The following is a 7,546-nucleotide window of genomic DNA, read 5'->3' as shown; positions in this document are numbered from 1 at the left end:
TAATATCGTATCCTCTCTAATATCGTATCCTCTAAAATATCGTATCCTGTATCCTATCCTGTCCTCTTTCCTATCCTATCCTCAATCCAATCCTATCCTCTATCCTATCGTATCCTCTATCCTATCCTATCTTCTATCCTATCCTTTCCTCTATCCTATCCTATATTCTATCCTATCCAATCCGCTATGCTATCCTATCCTCTATCCTATCCTATCCTCTATCCTATCCTATCCTCTATCCTATCCTATCCTCTATCCTATCCTATCCTCTATAATATCGTATCCTCTCTAATATCGTATCCTCTATAATATCGTATCCTGTATCCTATCCTGTCCTCTTTCCTATCCTATCATCAATCCTATCCTATCCTCTATCCTATCCAATCCCCTATGTTATCCTCTATCCTATCCTATCCTCTATAATATCGTATCCTCTATCATATCCTATCCTCTTTCCTATAATATCATCTATCCTATCCTATCCTCTATCCTAACCTATCCTTTATCCTATCCTATCCTCTATCCTATCCTATCCTCTATAATATCGTATCCTGTATCCTATCTTATCCTCTATCCTATCCAATCCTCTATCCTATCCTATCCTCTATCCTATCCTATCCTCTATCCTATCCTATCCTCTATCCTATCCTATCCTCTATCCTATCCTATCCTCTATCCTATCCAATCCTCTATCCTATCCTATCCCCTATCCTATACTATCATCTATCCTATCCTATCATCTATCCTATCCTATCCTCTATCCTATCCTATCCTCTATCCTATCCTATTCTCTATCCTATCCTATCCTCTATCCTATCCTATCCTCTATCCTATCCTATCCTCTATCCTATCCTATCCTCTATACTATCGTATCCTCTATAATACCGTATCCTCTATAATATCGTATCCTGTATCCTATCCTGTCCTCTTTCCTATCCTATCCTCTATCCTATCCTCTATCCTATCCTATCCTGTATCCTATCCTATCCTCTATCATATCCTATCCTCTATCCTATCCTATCCTCTATCCTACCCCATCCTCTATCCTATCATATCCTCTGTCCTATCATATCCTCTATCCTATCCTATCCTCTATCCTATCCTATCCTCTATCCTATCCTATACTCTATCCTATCCTATCCTCTATAATATCGTATCCTCTCTAATATCGTATCCTCTATAATATCGTATTCTGTATCCTATCCTGTCCTCTTTCCTATCCTATCATCAATCCTATCCTATCCTCTATCCTATCCAATCCCCTATGTTATCCTCTTTCCTATCCTATCCTCTATAATATCGTATCCTCTATCATATCCTATCCTCTTTCCTATAATATCATCTATCCTATCCTATCCTCTATCCTAACCAATCCTTTATCCTATCCTATCCTCTATCCTATCCTATCCTCTATAATATCGTATCCTGTATCCTATCTTATCCTCTATCCTATCCAATCCTCTATCCTATCCTATCCTCTATCCTATCCTATCCTCTATCCTATCCTATCCTCTATCCTATCCTATCCTCTATCCTATCCTATCCTCTATCCTATCCTATCCTCTATCCTATCCTATCCTCTATCCTATCCAATCCTCTATCCTATCCTATCCCCTATCCTATACTATCATCTATCCTATCCTATCCTATATCCTATCCTATCCTCTATCCTATCCTATCCTCTATCCTATCCTATTCTCTATCCTATCCTATCCTCTATCCTATCCTATCCTCTATCCTATCCTATCCTCTATCCTATCCTATCCTCTATACTATCGTATCCTCTATAATACCGTATCCTCTATAATATCGTATCCTGTATCCTATCCTGTCCTCTTTCCTATCCTATCCTCTATCGTATCCTCTATCCTATCCTATCCTGTATCCTATCCTATCCTCTATCATATCCTATCCTCTATCCTATCCTATCCTCTATCCTACCCCATCCTCTATCCTATCATATCCTCTGTCCTATCATATCCTCTATCCTATCCTATCCTCTATCCTATCCTATCCTCTATCCTATCCTATACTCTATCCTATCCTATCCTCTATCCTACCCTATCCTTTATCCTATCCTATCCTCTATCCTATCCTATCCTCTATAATATCGTATCCTGTATCCTATCTTATCCTTTGTCCTATCCTATCCTCAATCCTATCCTATCCTCTATCCTATCGCATCCTCTATCCTATCCAATCCTCTATCCTATCCTATCCTCTATCCTATCCTATACACTATCCTATCCTATTCTCTATCCTATCCTATCCTCTATCCTATCCTATCCTCTATCCTATCCTATCCTCTATAATGTCGTATCCTCTATAATATCGTATCCTCTATAATATCGTATCCTCTCTAATATCGTATCCTCTAAAATATCGTATCCTGTATCCTATCCTGTCCTCTTTCCTATCCTATCCTCAATCCAATCCTATCCTCTATCCTATCGTATCCTCTATCCTATCCTATCTTCTATCCTATCCTTTCCTCTATCCTATCCTATATTCTATGCTATCCAATCCGCTATGCTATCATATCCACTATCCTATCCTATCCTCTATCCTATCCTATCCTCTATCCTATCCTATACTCTATCCTATCCTATCCTCTATCCTACCCTATCCTTTATCCTATCCTATCCTCTATCCTATCCTATCCTCTATAATATCGTATCCTGTATCTTATCTTATCCTCTGTCCTATCCTATCCTCAATCCAATCCAATCCTCTATCCTATCCTATCCTCTATCCTATCCTGTCCTCTTTCCTATCCTATCCTCTATCCTATCCTCTATCCTATCCCATCCTGTATCCTATCCTATCCTCTATCATATCCTATCCTCTATCCTATCCTATCCTCTATCCTACCCCATCCTCTATCCTATCATATCCTCTATCCTATCATATCGTCTATCCTATCCTATCCTCTATCCTATCCTATCCTATCCTCTATCCTATCCTATACTCTATCCTATCCTATCCTCTATCCTACCCTATCCTTTATCCTATCCTATATTCTATCCTATCCTATCCTCTATAATATCGTATCCTGTATCCTATCTTATCCTTTGTCCTATCCTATCCTCAATCCTATCCTATCCTCTATCCTATCGCATCCTCTATCCTATCCAATCCTCTATCCTATCCTATCCTCTATCCTATCCTATCCTCTATCCTATTCTATCCTATATCCTATCATATCCTCTATAATATCGTATCCTCTATAATATCGTATCCTGTATCCTATCCTGTCCTCTTTCCTATCCTACCATCAATCCTATCCTATCCGCTATCCTATACAATCCCCTATGTTATCCTCTATCCTATCCTATCCTCTATAATATCGTATCCTCTATCATATCCTATCCTCTTTCCTATAATATCATCTATCCTATCCTATCCTCTATCCTATCCTCTATCCTATCATATCCTCTATCCTATCCTATCCTCTATCCTACCCTATCCTTTACCCTATCCTATCCTCTATCCTATCCTATCCTCTATAATATCGTATCCTGTATCCTATCTTACCCTTTGTCCTATCCTATCCTCAATCCTATCCTATCCTCTATTCTATCGCATCCTCTATCCTATCCAATCCTCTATCCTATCCTATCCTCTATCCTATCCTATCCTCTATCCTATCCTATCCTATCCTATATCCTATCCTATCTTCTATCCTATCCTATCCTCAGTCCTATCCTATTCTCTATCCTATCCTATCCTCTATCCTATCCTATCCTCTATCCTATCCTATCCTCTATACTACCGTATCCTCTATAATATCGTATCCTCTATAATATCGTATCCTGTATCCTATCCTGTCCTCTTTCCTATCCTATCCTCTATCCTATCCTCTATCCTGTCCTCTATCCTATCCTATCCTGTATCCTATCCTATCCTCTATCATATCCTATCCTCTATCCTATCCTATCCTCTATCCTATCCTATCCTCTATCCTATCCTATCCTATATCCTATCCTATCCTCTATCCTATCCTATCCTCTATCCTATCCTATCCTCTATCCTAACCTATCCTCCATCCTATCCTATCCTCTATCCTATAATATCCTCTTTCCCATCCTATCCTCAATCCTATCCTATCCTCTATTCTATGGTATCCTCTATCCTATCCAATCCTCTATCCTATCCTATCCCCTATCCTATCCTATCCTCTATCCTATCCTATCCTCTATCCTATCGCATCCTCTATCCTATCCAATCCTCTATCCTATCCTATCATCTATCCTATCCTGTCCTCTTTCCTATCCTATCCTCTATCCTATCCTCTATCCTATCCTATCCTGTATCCTATCCTATCCTCTATCATATCCTATCCTCTATCCTATCCTATCCTCTATCCTACCCCATCCTCTATCCTATCATATCCACTATCCTATCATATCCTCTATCCTATCCTATCCTCTATCCTACCCTATCCTTTATCCTATCCTATCCTCTATCCTATCCTATCCTCTATCCTAACCTATCCTCCATCCTATCCTATCCTCTATCCTATAATATCCTCTTTCCTATCCTATCCTCAATCCTATCCTATCCTCTATTCTATGGTATCCTCTATCCTATCCAATCCTCTATCCTATCCTATCCCCTATCCTATCCTATCCTCTATCCTATACTATCCTATATCCTATCCTATCCTCTATCCTATCCTATCCTCTATCCTATCCTATTCTCTATAATATCGTATCCTCTATAATATCGTATCCTGTATCCTATCCTGTAATCTTTCCTATCCTATCATCAATCCTATCCTATCCTCTATCGTCTCCTATCCTCTATCCTATCCAATCCCCTATGTTATCCTCTATCCTATCTTATCCTCTATCCTATCCTATCCTCTATCCGATAATATCCTCTATCCTATCCAATCCTCTATCCTATCCTCTAACCTATCCTCTATCCTATGATATCCTGTATCCTATCCTATCCTCTATCATATCCTATCCTCTATCCTATCCTATTCTCTATCCTATCCTATCCTCTATCCTGTCCAATCCTCTATCCTATCCTCTATCCTATCCTCTATCCTACCCTATCCTCTATCCTATCCTATCCTCTATCCTATCCAATCCTCTATCCTATCCTATCCTCTATCCTATCCTATCCTCTATCCTATCCTATCCTCTATCCTATCCAATCCTCTATCCTCTATCCTATCCAATCCTCTATCCTATCCTCTATCCTATCCTCTATCCTATCCTATCCTCTAACCTGTCCAATCCTCTATCCTATCCTCTATCCTATCCTCTATCATATCCTATCCTCTATCCTATCCTATTCTCTATCCTATCCTATCCTCTATCCTGTCCAATCCTCTATCCTATCCTCTATCCTATCCTCTATCCTACCCTATCCTCTATCCTATCCTATCCTCTATCCTATCCTATCCTATATCCTATTCTATCCTCTATCCTATCCTATCCTCTATATTATCCTATCCTCTATCCTATCCTATCCTATATCCTATCCTATCCTCTATCCTATCCTATCCTCTATCCTATCCTATTCTCTATCCTATCCTATCCTCTATCCTATCCTATCCTCTATCCTATCCTATCCTCTATACTTTCGTATCCTGTATAATATCGTATCCTCTATAATATCGTATCCTGTATCCTATCCTGTCCTCTTTCCTATTCTATCCTCTATCCTATCCTCTATCCTATCCTATCCTGTATCCTATCCTATCCTCTATCATATCCTATCCTCTATCCTATAGTATCCTCTATCCTACCCCATCCTCTATCCTATCATATCCTCTATCCTATCATATCCACTATCCTATCCTATCCTCTATCCTATCCTATCCTCTATCCTATCCTATACTCTATCCTATCCTATCCTCTATCCTACCCTATCCTTTATCCTATCCTATCCTCTATCCTATCCTATCCTCTATAATATCGTATCCTGTATCTTATCTTATCCTCTGTCCTATCCTATCCTCAATCCAATCCTATCCTCTATCCTATCACATCCTCTATCCTATCCAATCCTCTATCCTATCCTATCCTCTATCCTATCCTATCCTCTATCCTATCCTATACTCTATCCTATCCTATTCTCTATCCTATCCTATCCTCTATCCTATCCTATCCTCTATCCTATCCTATCCTCTATCCTATCCTATCCTCTATAATATCGTATCCTCTATAATATCGTATCCTCTATAATATCGTATCCTCTAAAATATCGTATCCTGTATCCTATCCTGTCCTCTTTCCTATCCTATCCTCAATCCAATCCTATCCTCTATCCTATCGTATCCTCTATCCTATCCTATCTTCTATCCTATCCTTTCCTCTATCCTATCCTATATTCTATCCTATCCAATCCGCTATGGTATCCTATCCTCTATCCTATCCTATCCTCTATCCTATCCTATCCTCTATCCTATCCTATCCTCTATCCTATCCTATCCTCTATAATATCGTATCCTCTCTAATATCGTATCCTCTATAATATCGTATCCTGTATCCTATCCTATCCTCTATCCTATCCTATCCTATATCCTATCCTATCCTCTATCCTATCCTATCCTCTATAATATCGTATCCTCTATAATATCGTATCCTGTATCCTATCCTGTCCTCTTTCCTATCCTATACTATATCCTATCATATCCTCTATCCTATCCTATCCTCTATCCTATCCTATCCTCTATCCTATCCTATACTCTATCCTATCCTATTCTCTATCCTATCCTATCCTCTATCCTATCCTATCCTCTATCCTAGCCTATCCTCTATCCTATCCTATCCTCTATAATATCGTATCCTCTATAATATCGTATCCTCTATAATATCGTATCCTCTCTAATATCGTATCCTCTAAAATATCGTATCCTGTATCCTATCCTGTCCTCTTTCCTATCCTATCCTCAATCCAATCCTATCCTCTATCCTATCGTATCCTCTATCCTATCCTATCTTCTATCCTATCCTTTCCTCTATCCTATCCTATATTCTATCCTATCCAATCCGCTATGCTATCCTATCCTCTATCCTATCCTATCCTCTATCCTATCCTATCCTCTATCCTATCCTATCCTCTATCCTATCCTATCCTCTATAATATCGTATCCTCTCTGATATCGTATCCTCTATAATATCGTATCCTGTATCCTATCCTGTCCTCTTTCCTATCCTATCATCAATCCTATCCTATCCTCTATCCTATCGTATCCTCTATCCTATCCTATCTTCTATCCTATCCTTTCCTCTATCCTATCCTATATTCTATCCTATCCAATCCGCTATGCTATCCTATCCTCTATCCTATCCTATCCTCTATCCTATCCTATCCTCTATCCTATCCTATCCTCTATCCTATCCTATCCTCTATAATATCGTATCCTCTATAATATCGTATCCTGTATCCTATCCTGTCCTCTTTCCTATCCTATCATCAATCCTATCCTATCCTCTATCCTATCCAATCCCCTATGTTATCCTCTTTCCTATCCTATCCTCTATAATATCGTATCCTCTATCATATCCTATCCTCTTTCCTATAATAT

Source organism: Halictus rubicundus, unplaced genomic scaffold, assembly GCF_050948215.1.
Source record: "Halictus rubicundus isolate RS-2024b unplaced genomic scaffold, iyHalRubi1_principal scaffold0026, whole genome shotgun sequence".
NCBI classification, from domain to species: Eukaryota; Metazoa; Arthropoda; class Insecta; order Hymenoptera; family Halictidae; genus Halictus; species Halictus rubicundus.
Note: the sequence above shows the minus strand (reverse complement) of the source record.